The sequence below is a fragment of the Peromyscus leucopus genome, chromosome 16_21, assembly GCF_004664715.2.
Source record: "Peromyscus leucopus breed LL Stock chromosome 16_21, UCI_PerLeu_2.1, whole genome shotgun sequence".
Taxonomy (NCBI): Eukaryota; Metazoa; Chordata; class Mammalia; order Rodentia; family Cricetidae; genus Peromyscus; species Peromyscus leucopus.
The window spans coordinates 78,402,133-78,423,349 of NC_051084.1; positions in this window are offsets into that span (position 1 = coordinate 78,402,133).

Here is a 21,217-nt window from a genome sequence, read left to right on the forward strand (position 1 = left end):
TCTCTCTGAATCCCACTTATTAACCCCCGTGTGTTGCCCCCCTCCAGTATCTGCCTGCTTTTGCAACCTTATTTAATTATGGTCCTCCCAGGTGCTTCAGCATGAGGCTCAACATCCACAGTGCCTTAGAGAGAGAACCATCATGGCAAAGAAAGGCACTCAAGGGGACCTCAACGGGACAGTAGCTCTACATACTCAAGATCAGCCCTCGGAGCACTCGCTGCTGTTATTGCTGAAGAGAAAGTTGCCCATTCACAAACCGAATGGCAGACCTGCAGTCCCAAGCCCGAGGTGTGTGATCTCATCCAATGCTGAGCACCAGTCCGTCGGCCCCTCATTCTACGTTCTCGGGACTGTAGGTAGCATTGTGAAACCTGCCAGATACAGTCGACAAAACTAACCATGCACAAAAGCCAATTCTCTGAGGACAATACATGGAATTTCTCACTGAAACTCAACACAAAAATACAAATTTGACACCACAGTGAATAAACACATAAATATAGAAATTCCTTTCAAAGAGCGCTAAAACTGAGAACTTGAGAGGTCAGGACGGGAACATGACGCCTGCTCTGACTACATGGTTCAGTGACGGAGTGTGCTTGGCTCTGTTCTATAATGATAGCCTTGTTCCTGTTTACTCCAGGAGCACAAAGGCCTTTATGCAAGTATTTCATGCCCAAGAGGCACCAGGAGACGGAGAGTATTATTATCCATATTTTGGATGAGCGAGCAGATACTTTGCTTGCACCATCCCTGACGAGTCATTCCTTCCCTGAGCAGGTGTTCAGTCCTTGGTGCTGACCTGGACCGTGGCAGGAGACAGGATGCTCATTGTCCACGTGAGAGAAAACACTAAGAGTTATGAGAGGATGGGTACCGTGACAGAACACAGCGGGAGAGGGGGCCCGAAAGGGAAAGAGCCTACGTAGGACGGAACGGTGACAGGGTAGAAATCTGTGAAGGATGAGTGGGGGAGACGGGGAGAGGGAGAGGGAGAGAGAGAGAGGGGGAGCGCATTAGGGTTAGAGAGATGGGAAGTCTGGACATTGTAGGAGCGCACACTAAAAAGGCAGAATCCAACCTCAGTCCACTCACTGGCCTTCCTGATCACGTTTTATTTCTCTTTAGTTTAGCACATGTATGTGTCTGATTTTGTTGCTTGCTTAGGCTGTACATTTAATGTGTGCTTGTGGGCCCTAATGTGATGGTATTAGGTGGAGCCTCTGGAAATAATTGAATCAAAAGCAAGGGCCAACATGAACAGAACTACTGCATGCACATGTACACACACACACACACACACACACACACACACATACATACACATACACACACACATACATACACACACACACACACACACACACACACACACACACACACACACACACACCCCTTCTGCCCTCTTACCCTTCCCAGCCATGAGGACACCGTGGAATGGTGCTATCTATGAACCAGGAAGCTCTCACTAGACCCTGAGTCTGCTGGGGCCTCCATCGAGGCTCTCAGCTTCCAGCGCAATGGAGAGTATGTGGCAGGTGTTCATACAACACTTGCTCTTCGGACTTTCCGCTCCAGCAGCCCAAATGGACTAAGGTCATCTGCTTCGTGTTGGTCTCTTCGATTTCATATTTGTTCCTGTAAGTCCGCGGCCTATGAGAACCATAAAGGACAATGTATATGGATGGCTGCACACTGTCTGGAAAGCCACACCAGTCCCTCAAGAGCACATTTCCAGGAGGGGCCTTGGGCATTCATTGTGTTTCCTGATGTGAGAAAAGTCTATGGTTGATGATCCCTCTGTGGATAAGCTTTCTCTCCTGCTGGGTGGGCACCGCACTGAGACCCTCTCCTGGACTGTGCTATGGTTAGGATGTGAAATGTCCCCCAACAGGCCCAAAGGTTAGAACAGTTGGTCCCAGCTGGTGGCTGTTTTAGAAGGTTGTGGAACCTTTAGGCTGGAAGAAGTGGACTCTGGGCTGTCTGCACCTGCTTTTTCACTCACCCAAATACAAGCAAACTCCTGTTGCCTTTCCCACCATGACGGACTAGATGCCTTCCAACCATGGCCCGTAAGAACACACAAAAACATTCAATACCAGTAGCCATCAGAGAAAGGCAAATTAAAAACTACGTTGAGATTCCATCTCACTCCAGTTAGAATGACAGCAAACAGGAAAGCAAGGGACGATGCAGAAAGAATGTAAACAAGAAGACTTTATACACCGTTGCTGCGAATGCACTCTCATGCAGCCACCACAGAAATGAGTAGAGTGTCCTCAGCAAGCTAAAACTAGACCTACTATGTGACCCAGCTATCTCACTCCTGGGTGTTGACCCAAAGGACTCCAAGTCAACACATCCCAGAGACACCCCTACACCAGTATTTGTTAAGTCACTGTTTGTGAGAGCAAAGTTCACAGAACCAACCTGGGTGTCCCCCAGCAGAGGAACTGCTAGAGAAAATGTAGTATATGTGCACAGTAGAGTTTGATTCAGCCAGAACAATGAGACACGTTGGAGCTGGAGAGATGGCTCAGTCAGGAAACTGCCTGCTGTGCCAGCATGAGGGCCTGAGTTCAGATCCCCAGCACCCACATGAGAAGCGGTGGCATGACTCTGTAATGCCAGTCCTAGAGAGGCAGAGACAAGAGGGTCTCAGGGGCTTGCTGGCCAGCCAGCCCAGCTAACCTGCAAGTTCCAGGTTCAAACCTTCCGTCTCAAAAAAATAAAGGAAGAAGCCACTGAAGGAGTGTCCTAGCATTAACCTCTGGCTCCACATGTCACATGTGTGAGCATACATATGTCCATACGCCCACACGTAGGCATGCACATACGCAAGTACAGACATATAGAGCCAAGAGTAAAGATGTTGTGTCTTACATACGAACATGGATGCAACTGGAAATAATCATATTAAGCAAATTAAGTCAGTCTCAGAAAACCAAATGCCACCTTTCTCTTGCTTTGGGTTCTAGTCTTTATAGACACATAAAATCAAATACATACAGATGACATGAAAGTAGAATCAAGACTCTCTGGGGGAACAAAGGAGGTTAATAGAGTGAGAAAGGGGACAGAGGGCAGGACGGGAATTGCTCAAAGTACATTTTATACTTCCATGAAACTGGCCTCATGTAATCCAGTATAATAAAATTAAAAGACCTTAAAAAAAAAAAAGTGAATCATTGGCTTTGGAGACAAAAGTCCAGAGCAGCTTTTCTCTCCCGAATAGTTCTTAAGCCCTCGAAACCTGCTAACGCTTGTCTTTCTCAGAACTACAAAAATATAAAACGCTGTGTGCTTCGATCCTGAATTGTGAGTTTGTTTTGAGCTTAATCTGTTTTGGGCACACTCGTGTGGTTTCACAAAAGACGGTAGGATCCACTCCTGCATCTCCTGCCAAGCATGGCTGAGAACAGGCAGCCCAAGGTCTGGGGTGGGGTGATCAGCTGCTTGCTGATCCCTCCCAGGGCAGAGGGACAGTCAGTGTTCTCTGAGATGCCTACCTGTTAGTCACTGCTTCCACACCAGGATTCCCACGGAGTCCTTTCCTGGGTGGGCTTTCCATAACTCTGTCTTAAACCTAACTTTAGTTTATATCCAGTCCAAGCCTCCCTGTTGCCATACAAATTCAGAAGAAAGGTGGGACAAAGAGATGGAGGAAGGGATGAAGGAAAGAAAAGCTGTTTCTGAACCTTCCATGACGATGAGTCCTGGATAGACAGAGCCCAGCCTGCTGGGTAAACTCAGGTAAACTCATATCAATCAATGGTTACACACATACACTGATGAGCCAAGAGAATTGCCAGAAATAACATATTTATATACACAAATACATATGCATGCATAATATATGCATATACAAATACAAGATGAAGTCTTGACCTGGTCTAAGAGAAGGTTTCCCTGGAACCATATCAATCACCCTAACAGGAGGGACTGGAGCAGGTGGGCTTGGGCTGAGAGACAGGTTTGCAGCGGGAGGAGTACTGTTACCAAGCAACTGAGACAAGAAGAGCCTGGAAGAAGCCAGGGAGGTGACTCAGAGACAGGTGGGCCATTCTTGGGAGCTACAGAAAACCACAGGGAGGTCTGAGCTGAGTGATGTCATCAGTTTGACATGGTCCCACCTCTGGTGGTCCAGCATTTGAGACTAGTGCTATATCCTGCCTTCATCAGGGAGGCCCTAAGTGGGACATCTATATAACTTCCTCCAGGACCCTGGGAACATCGAGAAAGAGGGGACAGAAATAATATAACAGCCAGAGAACAGGAGTCAAAAGATGTCTTCTGGGTGTAACATGGCCAACACACCCATGGCCTCGCTGCAGCTACCGTTATCTGCAAGGAGTGGACCTGTCCACGTTTCATCGTGAGTGGGGGAGGGTCCATCCATGGGGCCCCACTTCTCCCAGAGAGACTATTGGCGAGTAACAGTGGTTGGGGGAGGAGGTGCCATTTTCTTCAATGAGTTATCCTTGCTCCCAAACACACCCTCCAACCCACCCCCAGCCAAGAAACTAATTAAACTCAGTGGGCTGCACACAGAAGGAAGACAGGAAAATAGGTGGGGTACTTGTTGAAAAGGAAGATCCCAGCAGGAGAGACAGGGAAACGAGGAGAGTGAGTAACCAAACTTCATTATCCAAATATGTGGAAACGGTTGAGCAATTTAAAAATTAAAAAGAAGAAATGAAGGGGACTTCCCCCTCAAGGAAACCATGAGGAGCCGATAACGGGTTCCAGAGAGGGAGGGTGGGGCTGGAATCACGGCAGTGGTCATGGTGGAAAAAAAGGAAACGGAGAACAGCATCAGGAAGAAAGAACCATGCAGGGTGGAGTGTTCACTCTGACTTTTCTCGCTTACTGAGACCGAGTTATTTCAACATGCTCAATCTGAAAAGCCCCCAAGACACTGAGTAGAACTTAAGTGTCTTCCCACCAACCTCCAAAAACACAGGTAAGTCTTCCCTCTGGCTTGGAAGAGCAGACCAGGGAAAATGTGTTTTTCCCATGCTTCTCCTTTGAGCTAAAAGCCAAGTTTTCTCTGCCTTTGTAAGACCTTTATGAGATTTCTACAGACAAGACTATCACCTGCTGCAAGACCTGGCTTGCTGCAGAGACACCCTGGCCGATGTGGCAGAGATGCAAAAGGCCCCACTATTCACCCATCCGTCTCATTGCTCCATAGGGCTGTGCTACTCTCTTCTGGTCATTATATCACACTCTTCCATTTTGCTCTTGGGGGCTTTTATGGCTATCCATTTCCTCATTGTATAGATGGTTTATAGGGACAAGACCTTTCTTTTGAAACCTCTAATACCTCAGGAGATTCAGGGAAATGCTCTACCTCAGGCTATTGGTAGAGATCACTTGAGCAAGTTGAAGGGATGTTGGAAAAGTTGGCAGAGAGGCGAAGGCAGTCTCGTATAAGGCGAGACCATGTTGCAGGTGACTTTCATATGTCAGCAGATGGAGGTGTCCAGATACCAGCTTGGTCATGGACTCATCCTGCAAGCTTTGTACACCCACCAGGAAGGAACAAGGAACCAAAGGAAGCCTCCTGGCCTATCTGCCTGGGTGCTGACTTGGCCCATGAGTCTTTCTCCAAACCAGACACAAGTCACTGTCTTCGTCTCTGTATGATCTAACACAACCCCGCAGACTGGGAATGTTATACATAATGGAAATGAATCTCTCACAGTTCCCCAAATATCCAAGATCAAGACGCTAACAGATCAGGAGCCGGGTTGGTGAGACTTCTTTGTGTGTCACTGTCTTCTCATCCCAACACTTCTGACGTCACACTTCTGAAAGTACTGCCAGGCACAAGGACTCTGCCCAAGGATGTAGACACATCCTAAAACGCTTTTCTTTCTATGCTAACACCCCAGATGAGGACTGCAATCTCTGGATTTAGAGAGGGACACAAACTTTTGGACCATAACAGCCTCATCTGTGCCCAACTAGAAAGCTTAAGGAAACATTTCTTCTTCCTCACCAGTCCTCCAGGGCTTGTTTGCTGTCTGCCCCCACAGCCAGAGCAGGAGAGTGAGAGACATGTCAACTGCTGAGAGAGGCATTCTGGGGGAGTCAGCAGGCACAGGGAAGTGGACAGGAAGAGTCTTGTCGAAAGTAGGTGGTGAATCCAAGATGAAGCATGCCTTCTTTCCACTCCCAACAGGTCTGAGATACTCCAGGGTGGGGTCCTCCTCCTTAAATAACCCCTCGCTACAAATCCTTCTCTGCTGTCAGGGTGGGAAAGCTCTGGTCTCACACATAGTGGGATTAGCTGGAGCACCCTCAGCCTTCAGATCATTATGGGTTGTTTGGCAGTGACCCCCACTTCCATGAAATGACGAGGACTATCTCCAGTCTGTCTCCTTTACCTGGACCTCAGAGCCTGGTGCTGTGGGGCCCCTTCTATAACCCAGATCGTTCCTGAACCGAAACCCTGAGCACATGGGGGAATTCCTTTGTGTTCGGTTTTCTCAACTTTTCTACCAAGTGGAAGTTTCTCTGGCTGCCGCAGGGCTGCCAGGGAAGATAATAGGAGGCTATAAAATTCCTTCTAAGTATAAAAGCATGTTGTAGTACATAATAATTTCGATGGTCATTAGGTTTTTTTTTCAGAGTTGCTTGGGAAGTGGTGGTTTACCCAAATTTCGGAGCTTGGGATAATTAAAGAATAATTAAGCTGTCTTGCCCCGGGCACCTGGGCATCAGTGTTAGACACACACGGAGCAAGGTTAAGCTGAAATGCTGGTTTACTCTAGAAAATGACAGGCTTGTTTTGCAAGGTGTAATAATGTCGTTGCTGCAGACTTTGGGAGCTGAACTCCGCAGTGATGGCTGTTCCCATCGCTCGTCAGCCCCATAGCTTTTCTTTCATGCTGGAGAGCTGTTAAAATCAAAGTCTGTAATGGCCCAGGAATGTTTAATTCTTTACATATGGGCATTGTTATCTTTACACTCTTGATTATTTTCTTAATCTACTTTCCAGCTTACTTATTTTATCAGCTGAAAAGCTGGAAAATATCCTTATGCCTGAATACTTGGCTGTTTATTATTTTACTTATTTTTTCAGCCAAACCCTATGATAACATTCTAATTTGATAATGTTCCATTAAACACATTAATAGACGATCGGAAAATACAACAATTAAGGAATGTTTTAGTAGAATGCATCCTCTGGCATAAAAGCACTTTTGTTTAGCTTTTCAGGCATTCGGTACATCTGTGACAAATGATTTATATTCATAAACTTCGGGGCTATCAGACGTGCACAGTTGGAGAAGCATAAACTGGAAGAGATGTCCCAGGAACGGTGTTCAAAGGCAGTGTTATTAAAACCAAAACTCATGTGGGCCGTGCATGGTGGCACTTGCTGTCACCCCAACACTCGGAGGCTGAGGTAAGAGGGTGGTCACGAGTTCAAGCCTGGCCTGAACTACATAACGTGACCTTGTATTGAAATAAAACCAAAACATGCACACGAACAAGAACAAAACAATAACAAAAATCCTCCTATGTCCTGAGTCCAACACGTCTTGTTGTAACAACCAATCACTTAGTTTACCTTCATTTTTTCTGAGAACGGATAAATAGAGGAAATAACATCAGTTTGCCACAGTGGCATCACTATGATCAACTGTGCCCAGAGAAAGGTGCCCGTAGATGTTTTTGAAAGTAAGTCAGAATGTTGGCTCTAAGCATATTTCATCCACAATAAAATGAACTTACCTGCCATCTCATGTCTAATTAAACTGAGTGTTACTATGTAGGCATATTTTATTTTGTTCTTAATTTTTGTTACATTTATTTATTGTATAAAAGGTGAGTTTTCTCTCTCACACACATACACACATATTCTCTCTCTCTCTCTCTCACATACATACACACACACACACACACACACATACACACACCGCGCACACATGTGGAGGTCAGGGGAACTTGGAGTTGGTCCTCTCCTTCCTCCATGTAGGTAGCTGGTTGTCTGGTTTGACAGCCAGCTACCCACTGAGAAATCTTGCCAGTCCTTAAGGTAAGGAACTTCTCCACCGTTAGGATGTAGGCTACTACTCCTGTATGGGAAACACTGCAATCAGGAAGACAGAAAACCCAAATCGCCACTTGTTTGCCCCGTTAAGGAGACATGAAGATGATCATACTAGCCCACCCTGAACAAAATTCTTATATTCTGACTTCCCTAAAGTCAATGTCTATTTTGTAAATTTCTATTGCCTCCATGTTCTTTTTGAGTAATGAAATTATTCCAAGATTCAAATTTTAACTTTAATTTTTATTAAGTAGCTATAGAGGTGACCGATATCTATGCTGGTATCTAAAAAAATAAAAACTGAGTAGAAACCCCCAAATTGGTAAGACTAAGTAATATTATTGCTGAAATTCCCTCCCTGGGAGAGATGTGAGTACCATGTAACCCTCTTCCTAAGGTCCTAATGGCAAACCGAGGCACTCTTCCACCAAAGTTCACCCGGGGTAACCAATGAATTTACTAGGCTTCCAGAGTGATGGGTGAAGGGTCATGGGCAGGCGACCTCAACACTGCCGCACTGGAAGGCCTGCACCTCATGGGGATGATGGCTTCCCTGTGGCTGCACAGATGAATCTTCTCCCCTCATCCTTGTCTGCCTATATCCTCTCGACCCTCCCCCAAGGCCATGTGCACTTAGGGCAGAATTGCACGCAATTGTTTGGGATGGGGGACCCTCCAGTGGGGTCCTCCTCCCTCTGCCTCTAGATAGCCAGAGGCTCAGCTGTGGTAATTTTGGGGGGATCAGGGCCAGCTGAACTCCTGAGATGGTGGCAGTTTGGTTTGGATGATAGTCCTGAACAAGAAATACTTATTTAACAACTCAAAAGTAAGGGTGTGTGCAAATGTCTCGAATTAACAGAGCACAGATTCAAGTGTCCAGAAATTTTAGAAAGCTTTGAATTTCTTTGTCACAAATGTGGTATTTCTAAATAAGTTTCTTTCAGATAATTAGGGAGAGAAGTACATCCTCGTTGGTCGTAGAGGTAAACAATGTGTAATCCCAGTCTGTTCCTCACGTGGCATTGTGACATTGTTAGCCTCTATGACAGGAGCTTCATGTGCACAGAAACTAAGCAAATGCTACTTTGTTCCCATGATCAAGTTCTGTGGTCATTTTCACTTTCTTGCTAGTAGAAAAGATAAAACCACAGAGGCACTAAAAAATTCTCAGTGATTGACAGGGGATGGCGGGTGGGAGATAGACCATCTGAGCATGAGGAGTCTTGTGGCAGTGAACACGTTCTGTGTGAGGAAGGATGTGTCTCACTGGTCAAAATCCATAGAATGCAGTGGCTGGCGAACGGCTCAGCAGGTGAAGTGCCCGCCACACAAGCATGAGAGTGACAGGTCCCCGGAACCCACATAAAAAAGCAGATGTAGTGGTGCACTGGGGGGAGGGGGGGACAGGTGGATCCCTGAGCCTCTCTGCTGGCCAACCTAACCTGCTCAGTGAGTTCCAGGCCAGTGAAAGACCCTGTCTCTACAAGCAAAGTGGGTGGCCCCTTAGAAACTACATCCAAGGTTGACTTCTGGTCTCCAATCATGTACACAAATGCACACACTTACACACATATGCCTACACACACACACACACACACACACACACACACACACACACACACAATCTCATGAACATACTCCACCCAAAATGAACCTTGATGTGGACATTGACTCTGAGGGGTCACCCCACTGTGATGAACAGTCCTCTCTGTGGGGAGCATTGATTCTGGGGAGCCTGGTGGGTAGGGACAGAGAATATGGAAAAAGCTTCAGCTCTGACTAGCTCTGTTCTGAGAGAAGACTAGTTCTTTCAACTGTAAGAATTATGATTATCGTAGAAATTAACACCTCTGCCTAAAGGCATTTCAGCCTATATTTGTACTTTTCTATAGGACATGAATGCAAACAGCAGCTAGGACAGATGAGACGGATTTTCCTCATGTCTTTCTCAGCAGAGCATTTCCAGAAACTTCCTTCTTAGCACTAAATACCTTGTGGTGCCGTAGAATCCGAGCCTGCTTTCCTTCAAACTTAATCTGCATACTGGGGCATCTATCTTGTCACTTTCCACATGGAAGGATTTTCCCCTCTCTTCACTTGATACATGCAGCCGCTGTCCTTTTCCCTCACTGTTTCCAGACCACAGACACCTACACTCCTAAAAGAGAGTGAAGCAGAGGAAATTACTATTAATTGCTTACTAATAATTAATAAATAATCGATTATTAATAATTAATAAACCCAGTGAGGGGTTATTTGTTGAATGAATGAATGAATGAATGAATGAATGAATGAAAAATCACACGACTTCTCATCCATTGACTCTAACCTCTACCCTCAGCAACTCTCTCACATTAATGAAATGAGTAAACATGAGGATTGTGTCTTCTCAGTGCCCCTAAGACCATCCTTGCTTGTAGACAAGCCACTCAAGTCCCTGACTCTGGTCATGTGGCTTTCCCTCTGTGTCTTTGTCCTTATTTCATCTTTGCCAAAAAAAAAAAAAAAAAAAAAAAAAAAAAAAAAAAGAGAAAGAGAGAGAGAGAGAGACTCCAGTCATATGATATTAGGACTCACCCTAATTACCTCATCTTGGGGGCTGGATAGATGGCTCAGTGGTTAAGAGTCCTGGCTGTTCTTCTGGAGGTCCTGAGTTCAATTCCTAGCAACCACCATGGTGGCTCACAACTATCTCTAGTGGGATCTAATGCCCTCTTTTGACATAAAGTCAATAGAGCACTCATAGACATTAAATAAATAATAAAATAAACAAATAAATCTTTTTTTTTTTTTTTTTTTCCATCACAGGCAATTTATTTTGTTCTATTCATTCACAGTTAATACAGAAAATACTTGGAAACATTTCCATATAATGTTTGACACAGAAATCATCAAATAGAAGTATACAATGTTGACAGGAGGCAGTACATTTATAATTTATAACCCAAAATGTATTTATAAATTAGAAATGGAAAGATCTACAAATGAAATTATGAAGGTTCACCAAAGCCATTTAATCTGTCAGTTTCTCATTCATTTTTATGTCTTAATAATATTCTATTGTATGAATAAGCCACATTTTATTTCTCTCCAGTATTTGATAGCTATTTGAGTTGTTTTAACTTTTTTACTATTAGCAACACACTGCTGTAAACCTTCATGTACATGTTTCATAGGTGCACATTTTCAGTAGTTTGAGGATATATTCCTAAGGGTAGAATTGTTGAGTAACAGAGTAACAATGTTTTGCATTTTGACCAACCACCAAACTGTTTTGCCAAAGTGACACACCATTTTACAATCTCACCAAATCCTTGTTTTTAAGGCTCTGATTTTTGTACAAAAGCATTCAATCATTCTGTCAGACCAAACCAGGAAAAGTAAGCTATAGTTCAGAGCTGTTCTATTCCATTTACTATGCAAAGCCATTCTTGGCGTTTGCAACTCTCAGCCCTTTTGAGTATTCTTGCAGTGTTCACCTTTTCCTCCACCACTTTTTTTTCTTCTTTTTTTTCTGGTTTATTTCTATCTATTACAAATGTATAAAAAATCCTCCATCAACGCTGCTGATAGCAGCAGAACCTTGAGAAATATACCTTTGGTTTGCCTCAGAAAAGGAACACATATTGCACTGAAAAGTTTGTAAAATTGGTGCAAAACATTGTGGTAATGTTACAATACCAGTTTTAAGAGTTCAGTGACTAATGGGGAGCCAATGGGATACATGCAGAACTGTGAAAGCGATCTCACTTAGCCAGCTGTACACGTAGACTGTAAATCTACATTCAGATCAATTCTGAACTAAGACTATCATCTCAGTTTATCTGTTGAGGTCAACCAGGAAACCCTAGAATATACCTTGATTTTTGCAAAAAACAAAATAGGGGGAGGGGTTTCTTCAGCATTTCAGTCCACGAGTAACTGTATCCTAACAGGCAAAGTGTTCTCTCACTGTCAACATAGAATGAACTGCTGCTGGAGGTCAACTTGGGCTTTAATTTGCACTAGCACTTACATGCATAGTAGTCCAAGTTGTTGATCTCATGACTTTAAAAAGTAACTCTAAAAAAGTAAAATGGCCCTTCTTGGAAGACTAAAGAAAGACATCCAGCCACAGTTGTAAAAAGTCTCATCAAAACAATATACCCTTTTATGAATTACACCTCAATTAAAAAAAAAAGTAGCCCCAAATAAGAAGCAGCTCTGAAAAAGAAAATATAGCTTAAGATATTTGAAAAAAAAAACAAGGTGAATACAGGTTCAAAAATAATTAAGATACATTTTCTTAAGGCTACCTAGAATTAGGCTTTAAAGAATTCTACCATTTCAAGTTTACCACTAGCTACTAGATACCCATTTACAAACAAGATGTTCACTTTTTTTGTTCCTTTATCAAAAGAAAAATCTACCTTCAGACTATGAGGGTGGTGATGGGGAGGGACTAGAAAACAAAATTCAAACAATCCCATGCAAATATCACATTTTTCAAATGGAAGAACTCCAAACTGCACTAGAAGTTCCAATCACTAAGACACTTTCCATTGAAATGATTTAAGTACAACTACATGGCACCAAGGTTTAGGCCTAACATAGGCCTGACAACCAAGTCCCTGTTCTCTGGAAGAAAAGCCTCAAAAGTCCCACTCAATTCCACATAACAATACTTCAAAGATCAATTAGGTTTTCCTTTCCTTAATATTTTTTTTTCGACTTCTAATCTTAAAGACTAGATTAAAACTTTGCTCATTTCCCAGAAGGCATTGCTTCCCTTTGCTCCATGAAAGAGTCCACCAAAACCTCTTCCTCAAAACCATCTAGCCCCCAGCCTCCAGCCTGTGCTTGTGATGCATCTTTCTCAGCTTGATCTGCACTAACAATGATTGTCGAAGCCTAGAATTCAACATTTACAAATTGTCATTCACACACACAAAACACACTATTATCACACAACTTGTGTCTTGAGAGAATCTTCTGCTTTTTAAATCTTTGGCCTCCCAGTCAATCCCAAGTTCAACCAACTTTAACTAAAACTTCACTCAGAATTTCACCAAGCTTTTCAACCACACATTAATGCTTGTCATATCTTTCATCAACTGTCAAAATCTGAAGCCTGCTCAGAGATCGCCAGGTATAGGTGTGTTGAGACCATTGATATTGATGGATATTAATGACCAGTGATTGTTAATTCCTGTTATTTTTTGTGGTTGTGTTGTGTTGTCCTTCTGTGGTGCATGTTGGTGTGGGATTATCTATTGCTTGATTTTTCATGGATGTGTTTAGCTTCTTTGGGTTGAATTTTCCCTTCTAGTGCTTTCTGTAGGGCTGGATTTGTAGACAGGTATTGATTAAATCTGGTATTATCTTGGAATATTTTGTTTACCCCGCCTATGGTGATTAAGAGTTTTGCTGGGTATAATAGTCTGGGTTGGCATCCATGGTCTCTTAGTGTCTGCATGAGATTTGTCCATGATCTTCTAGCTTTCATAGTCTCTATTGAGTAGTCTGGTGTTATTCTGATGGGTTTACCTTTATATGTTACTTGGCCTTTTTCCTTTGCGGCTCTTAATATTTTTTCTTTGTTCTGTGTGTTTAGTGTTTTGATTATTATGTGGCGAGGGGACTTTTTTTTTGGATCCAGCCTATTCGGTGTTCTATAAGCTTCTTGTATCTTCATAGGTATTTCTTTCTTTAGGTTAGGAAAGTTTTCTTCTATGATTTTGTTGAATATATTTTCTGTGCCTTTGAGTTGGTATTCTTCTCCTTCTTCTATCCCTATTATTCTTAGGTTTGGTCTTTTCATGGTGTCCCAAATTTCCTGGACGTTTTGTGTTATGACTTTTTTGTCTTTAGTGTTTTCTTTGACTGACGAATCTATTTTCTCTATCGTGTCTTCAGTGTCAGAGATTCTCTGTTCCATCTCTTGCAATCGGTTGGTTATGCTTGTTTCTGTAGTTCCTGTTCGTTTTGTCAGGATTTCTATTTCCAGCATTCCCTCAGCATGTGTTTTCTTTATTGTCTCAAATTCATTTTTCAGATCTTGGAATGTTTCTTTTATCTGTTTAATTGCTTTTTCTTGGCTTGATTTGATTTCTTCCCATTTTTTGTTCGTTTTTTCTTCCATTTCTTTAAGGGAGTTTTTTATTTCCTCTTTAATGGAGTTTTTCATTTCCTCTTTAAGGGAGGTTTTTATTTCCTCTTTAAGAGAGTTTTTCATTTCCTCTTTAAGGAAAGTTTTTATTTCCTCTTTAAGGCAGTTTTTCATTTCCTCTTTAAGGAAAGTTTTTATTTCCTCATTGAGGGAATGTTTTATTTCTTCTTTAAGGGCCTCTATCATCTTCTTAAAGTCATTTTTAGGGTTGATTTCTTCTGTTTCTTCTGTCATGGTATGTTTAGGTCTTGCAGGTGTAGAATCACTAGGTTCTGATGTTGCCATATAGGTCTTTATGTTGTTGCCTGTATTTTTGCACTGGCGTCTACTCATCTTTTCCTCTGTGCGGTGCAGGTGGTGTCTGTGTCTGAGAGTACCTCTCTTGTTCTGATTTTTAGTCTTGGTTTAGTAGGGGTTCTTGGTTAAATTGGTGCTATTGGGCTGTTTCTTCAGGGACAGCTGATTTCAGCCGGTGAATTATATACTTATAATTCTGGTGATCTGGTTTAGTGGCTGGGTAGCGCCTTCTTCTGTGTTCCCAGGTCACGTTTTGTTCATTTGTCAACTCCTCAGCTGATCTTGTTTATTCAGACTTCAAACTGTAGGCATCTGAATCCTCTCCCAGATGGGTTTCAGCTGAGCAGGGTAGTCTCACCAACAACTCCAAGTTGTTGGGTTTCACAGGATCAGCAGTTGGGCCCTGGGTTGTCCCCAGACGGAGTGCCCAGACTCGCCCTGGTTCCGACCCACGGAGATAGCCTTCTCCCCAGGTGTTGGGGCTAGGGGCGTCTCCGCTCCAAGCTGCGTCCACCCCTCTCTGTCCCTGGGCCTGTCCACCCCTGTGGCCCGCTGCCACAGGCCCACCTGCGTCCACTTGTCTCTGCCTCCCGGCCTGTATGTCCCTGTCAGCTGCCGCTGGGTCTGTCCACCTCTGCAGGTAGCCAACGGGCCTGTATATCTCTGCCGGCTGCCACCGCGGGCCTACCTACCTCTGCTTGTCAGTGCTGCCGGGCCCATCCACCTCTGCGGGCTGTCACCAGGCCTGTATGTCTCTGCTGGTTGCTGCTGGGCCTGTATGTCCCTGTCAGCCGCTGCCACCGGGCCCGTCCACCTCTCCGAGTAGCCTACCTGTGTCCACCTGTCTCCGCCACGTGGCCCATCTATTTCTGTGGGCCGCTGCCGGGCATGAATGTCTCTGTCGGCCGCCGGCGCCAGGCTGTCCACCTCCGTCTACTTATCTCCGCCACAGGGCCTGTCCACCTCTGTGGGCCGCTGCTGGGCCTGAATGTCTCCGCCAGCTGCCACCGGGTCTAAATGTCTCTGTAGGCTGCTGCCGCCGGGCCCGTCCACCTCCGCGGGCCGCTGCCACAGGCCTACCTGCATCTGCTTGTCTCCGCCATCTTGAATCCGGCCCGATCATGACAATTTTTATAAAGGAAAAACATTTAATTGGGATGGCTTAGTGACATGGTGGCCTGCAGGCAAATGTAGTGCTGGAGAAGTAGCCAAATGTCCTGCATCTTGACTTACAGGCAACAGGACAAATAAATCTTTTTTTAAAAAAAAAAAATCTCCTCCTCTTGACCTGTCGACCTCCGCTAACTGTGTTTCCAGATGACGTTGCACCAGGAACAAGGACTTCTTCTGCAGGAGGACACAGCCCCAACCCCCAAACCCCAGCGGTGAATGTGCTTCCTTCCCAAACAATGTGGACCGCAGCGGTGTGTGTCACAGTGAAGGCAGGCAAACAGCCTCCCAGTCCCGGTTTCCACAGGCTTACCTTCTCAAAAGTGCTTCTTCCCAACAAGCTGACCACAAAACTTGAGAAGACAGAGTCTCTGTGCCTTTAAAACGTTACAGACCAAACTTAGCAGGATTTTCAAAAGATATGAGAAGATGAAAGACGGAGCACATGATAATTATCTCTCACGATGCAGTTAGGCCTCCGTGGCCAGAGGCCCTCGGGCTAGCCTGTTATTATGCTACGCTTGAATTATTGTGTGTGAGGAATGCTGGCCCCGCTTCAGTTTGGGCGCTGTGGGATCTTGTGCTGCTGTGGAGGAAGGCTGATATCTGTGCTGTGGTGGGGGGTGCACAGGGGACCCACACATATTTAGCACGTGGGTTTTGAGTGGGGGTCAAGTGGAGGAAAGGGGTGGCAGAAGCCATGGCAGTTGAGGAAGAGTGAACACCGTTATTAGGAAGTGCTAGGAATTTAACATGAGGGAGAAGTGTTACTAACCACAGGATTCAGCAACTTGGAAGACAGAAAATATTCGACAACTTTTATTTTGAAGGGAAAAATAAGGAAATGACAATTACCCGTGGGAGGTTAAAGGAGAAAGAAAAGAAAGAGGGGGGGGTCCCCATGTGTAGCCACAGGTCTGGGGGGACCTTCTGAAGGAAGTGGTGTCTCTCAGAGTGAGATGTTATTGGGAATTTCTCAACATGCTAACAACTGCAAGCTCTAGCCTCTGACCCACGAGGGTCCCGAGAACTCATGCTGTGGGTAGATGTGTTAATTAAATTATTAAGACTACCAGAGGGGTAAGGTTAAGGAGGCAGGCAGGGTCGGCTTCATGAGCAGTCAGAAAGGGAGGGTAGTCAAAGTGCACATTGTATTTTATCATCAAGTGTGCTCCTGAAGGTGGGAGGAACGCATGGGCGTGAACCACGGGTCTGTGAGGCTGGCCAGAGGCAGAGGACAGCTCAGAGCCAAGTTTGGTTTGTTAAAAGCGAGTTTCGGGGCTCTCGGGAATGGAAGCTATCTGTGGTGATGTAAGATGGAGATGTTTCGGAGAGTCTGACCCAGAGGTCTGAAGTTCCGGACACTTGGCTGAACTCATCATCTCAAGCCCCATGTGTGGTGACAAGCAGTGAATGGCCGAATTCCCAAGAGCCGTGTGGGAAGACACATGGCCGTGGAGACTTCCAGAGTTCAGAACCCCCAGGGATGTTATTTGGTTGTTTCCTGGGCTTTTCTAACAGAGAAAGCAAGCCACCCTACTTGCGAGGGCCCCACAGACTTTTATAGCAGCAGTGTTTCCTGTGTGGGCCCTCTTTCACCTGACTTTTTCCAAAGCAGAGACCCACGTTTTTCTTCACCATTACAGCTGCTCTTCTGGGTGTCATCAGTGAACAGAGGTTGTCCAAGACACAGCCAATGTTGAGTGAATGTTGCTAATGCAGCCAGGCTTACTGGGAGACAGGAAAGAGGAAGCTAGGGAAAATTATTCCGAGTCAACAACTCATGATTCTAACTCTTTTCGCCCACAGCTAGCCACCATGGGAGAAGTAACTTCATATTTATGTCTCTCCTTTGCCTTCTGCCTGTCTGGATTTCTTATAGTAGTAAACCACGACCTGTAACATTGCAATAGAAACATCAAAGTCGAAAAGTTGAGAATCGTACTTCAACAGGTTGAAGGTCTGCTAAGAGCCATCCAACAGGACAAAGAAAGCTCTTCAGGTGACTCATCCCACAGGACTCAATGAAAAAAAACCCAGAGATTGATTAAAGACAGACCGCCATTAGCAAACCTACACAAAGGTGAGAAATGTTGAGTTTTATCAAATCAGCAAGTGGCACACAGCCTCCTCCTTGGCTCCAGCATGGCTTGGGCTGCCTGTAAAGCTGAGGAGGCTTTGCCAGTCAAAGGCTGCTTTCTTGCCATGAGTTTCAGAGTCTTCCTGGACCAGGTATGGTTGGGAAGAAGTTTGCGACAGTGGGAAGCGTAGAAGCTTGATGTGTGAACAAGGCGTAAAAAGACGTCTTTACTCAACCCGTGGATGAAGATGTCTGCCCATCCTCAGTGTCTGTCTTCTGGCCCAAGGTATAGGTTTGCTTGGATTTGGAGCTAAAGGCCTCCAGTTTGAGAATGGCATAGTGAAGACACCAGGTGAGGACATGAGACAGCCATGAGAATTTGCTCTCCCTGACCATGGGTGGAAGCTGAAGTTTCGGACCGTGGAAAAGGGAGTGGGAGATCTAGTCTGTGTGGTGATTGGGATCCAGTTCATGGACAATACCCAGATGAACAGCTGCGATTGTGAAGAAAAACACGGCTGTTTGCTTTGAAAAAAAATGTCAGGCAAAAGAGATAACACACAAGAAGCAATAATGCTATGAAACTTGCAGGGTGCCTGCAAATAGGGTTCTTTGCTTTCTGTGTTGAAAATGTCCAGAAAAATAACCACATACACACTGGTAAAGTGACTGCTTGGACAAAATAAATCTAAATATTTTGGTCATCCTCTTAAATGTCTGTGTGTGGGGTTGTATACAGACATGAGGTCAGGGAGTAACTTTTGGAAACAGGGTCTCACCTTCTGCTTGCTGAGTCTTTCTTGTTTCTGCTGCTGGGGTGGCATACTCCAGGGTAGTTGTCCTCAGGAACTTCCAGCTTCTCCTGTCTCCACTTCCCATCTCACCACAGAGGTGTTGGGATCACAGATGTGCACCACCACGTCCATCTTCCCACGTGAGTTCCCGGGACAAACTTAGGTAGTCATGGGGGAGGGGGGACACGACACTAAGCACCAGTCACTGGTGGGGTGGGGGTGGGGGCAGTGGACACTAAGCACCTTTATCCATTAAAGCCATCTCTCCTGGTCCTCCCTGCCCTTCATTTTTGTAATTTTCAAAAAGAAAGACAGTAAAACTTCTTTGATAGGGTGGACTGTCCTCTTTTCCTGTCTCCAGTCCTGTTCCACCTCCTCAGGGGTAACCATTGTGAGAACTTCATGTGTGTGTACTGGCCACGTCACATCCACAACTCCATATCAGTCCCTCTAAAGTGTGCGTGGATACCGTGTGTGGAACCATACCACATGCCTCTGCATCTTGCTGCTTGAGGCCTAGTGGTACGTATTTTTACATCAGTAGGGTTTGGTACACATCCGTCTGACCTTAGCCATCGTGGGCTCATTCTGCTTCACTGTATAGATGCACACCCAGCTTCCTCATTGTGGCTCTCGCGTCCTCATTTTTAACTGTGTGGTATCGATGCAACATATTTTCAGGCCATGCATGGTGCTGCCATGAAGACCTCCTGCATCAATGTGCGTTTGTCTGGGATTGATGCCTGGAACCACATCTGGCACGGAACAATGACTACTGAGCTCCCTGAAGTTATTTAGCCAATCTATAATTCCAACAAAATACATCAAGCTTTTTTTTTTTTCCCCCTAACAAAAGCAAAATTGGCCATTCACTTGGCTAAACTGTATGGTTGCCTGGCAATTTAGACAAGCGGTTTTGTGAATGATGGGTCTAGATGAGAGAAAACCTCACAAAGCTTCGGTACTCGATGCTGATTGTACTACCACTGGCTAAGTGCTCAGACAACCCTCTCGGAGGCAGTTCCCATGTCACGATGACCACTAGGGAAATGCCAAGTACCCCTCCTGGTTCCTGTGTGCTTTTGCCAAGGAAGTAAGAATGTGACGTGTCACTTGGAAGCAGAAGTTTCCCAAGCCAGGATGGGGCTCTCCGTGTCTGTGGCTTACCTTGGCCCGGTAATTTTTCTGAAAGAGGGCATCATGACGCAACTCTCAGTGAGTAGGTGACAGGGGCCCGAGAGGCAGCCAACACCAGGATGGCATCGAGCCAGAATGAAAGGCAAAATGATGCGGTTGGCATGCACTGAGGAGGTGTGGCCATTTGTTACGGCATCACAACCTTGCTTACCCTGACTCAGACACAGCTGCAAAATGAAGAGGCCAGAGGACAGCAGCAGCTATGGCGAAGCTTGCTGTGAGTTAAGTCAGCAGCTGCGTGCACTGAGAAAACGTGTTTCCAAGACTGTGTTAGCGCTGAATGAGTGATAAACTTTTTTTTAAACCATAAATCAAGAACCTCTGTGATTCCTTTTCTTAAGGACAACCATTGTTCACTGTAGGAAGTGGCTACATGTATCCCCAACCACGTTACACACATAATAACACTATATGTCTCTTCAACCATGTTACCCACATGCTAACGCAACATGTATCTCCAACCATGTTACATACATACTAATACAACATGTATCTCCAACCATGTTACATACATACCCATGCTACATGTTGCTGCAGAATGAAACAGGAGAAACCCAGCCTTCTAATTCATGTGAAAAACAAGAAACCATCTGCAAAACCTTCCTTCTTAAAACTCAGGAACTAGAGCCTGTGGTTTCGGGAGAGACGAGAGACGGGTGCTTGTTCTGGATACCACACTGCACTGGGTTGTGTCTCTTTTTTGTTGCTTTGTTTTTTATATATAATTAAAAAGAGGACAGGATTTTTGTAATTTAGCTTTTATTTACTCTTACTTGGAAAAGGGATGAAGGGGTTGGGAAAATGGTTCAGTGGGTAAAGGTGCTTGATGCCAAGGCTGATGCCCTGAGTTCCGTCCCTGGGCCCGGGTGGTAGAAGGAAAGAATCAACTACCATGAGTTGTCCTCTGACCCTGCACGCCCTTCATTGTATTATGGAGCTCATGCACACGTGCACACACATGTGCGCACACACGTGCACACATAAATAAATGTAAGTTAAATCTTTTTTTTTTTTTTTTTTTTTTTTTTTTGGTTTTTGGTTTTTGGAGACAGGGTTTCTCTATGTAGCTTTGGAGCCTGTCCTGAAATTCACTCTGTAGACCAGGCTGGCCTCGAACTCACAGAGATCCACCTGCCTCTGCCTCCCGAGTGCTGGGATTCAAGGCGTGCGCCACCACCGCCAAGCAATTTAAATCTTTTTAAAAGAATGAGTGAGATACTCAAGGGACTTCTAAGCTAATTCTGATCCTCAACTTTAACTCACTATCTCTCTAGGAATTAAGTTTGGAAACTGAGTTATTATGGTATGTGGTCCAGCTTGGGGGCACTCCTGATGTCTGTGACTGCAACTATATTTTTTAGTTGTATGTTTTTGAAAAAGAATATTCTTTCCATGGTATCATGTCATCCTTACTTTTAATGTTTAGTTTTAAATTGTCATCTATTTTTAAAATAACATAAATA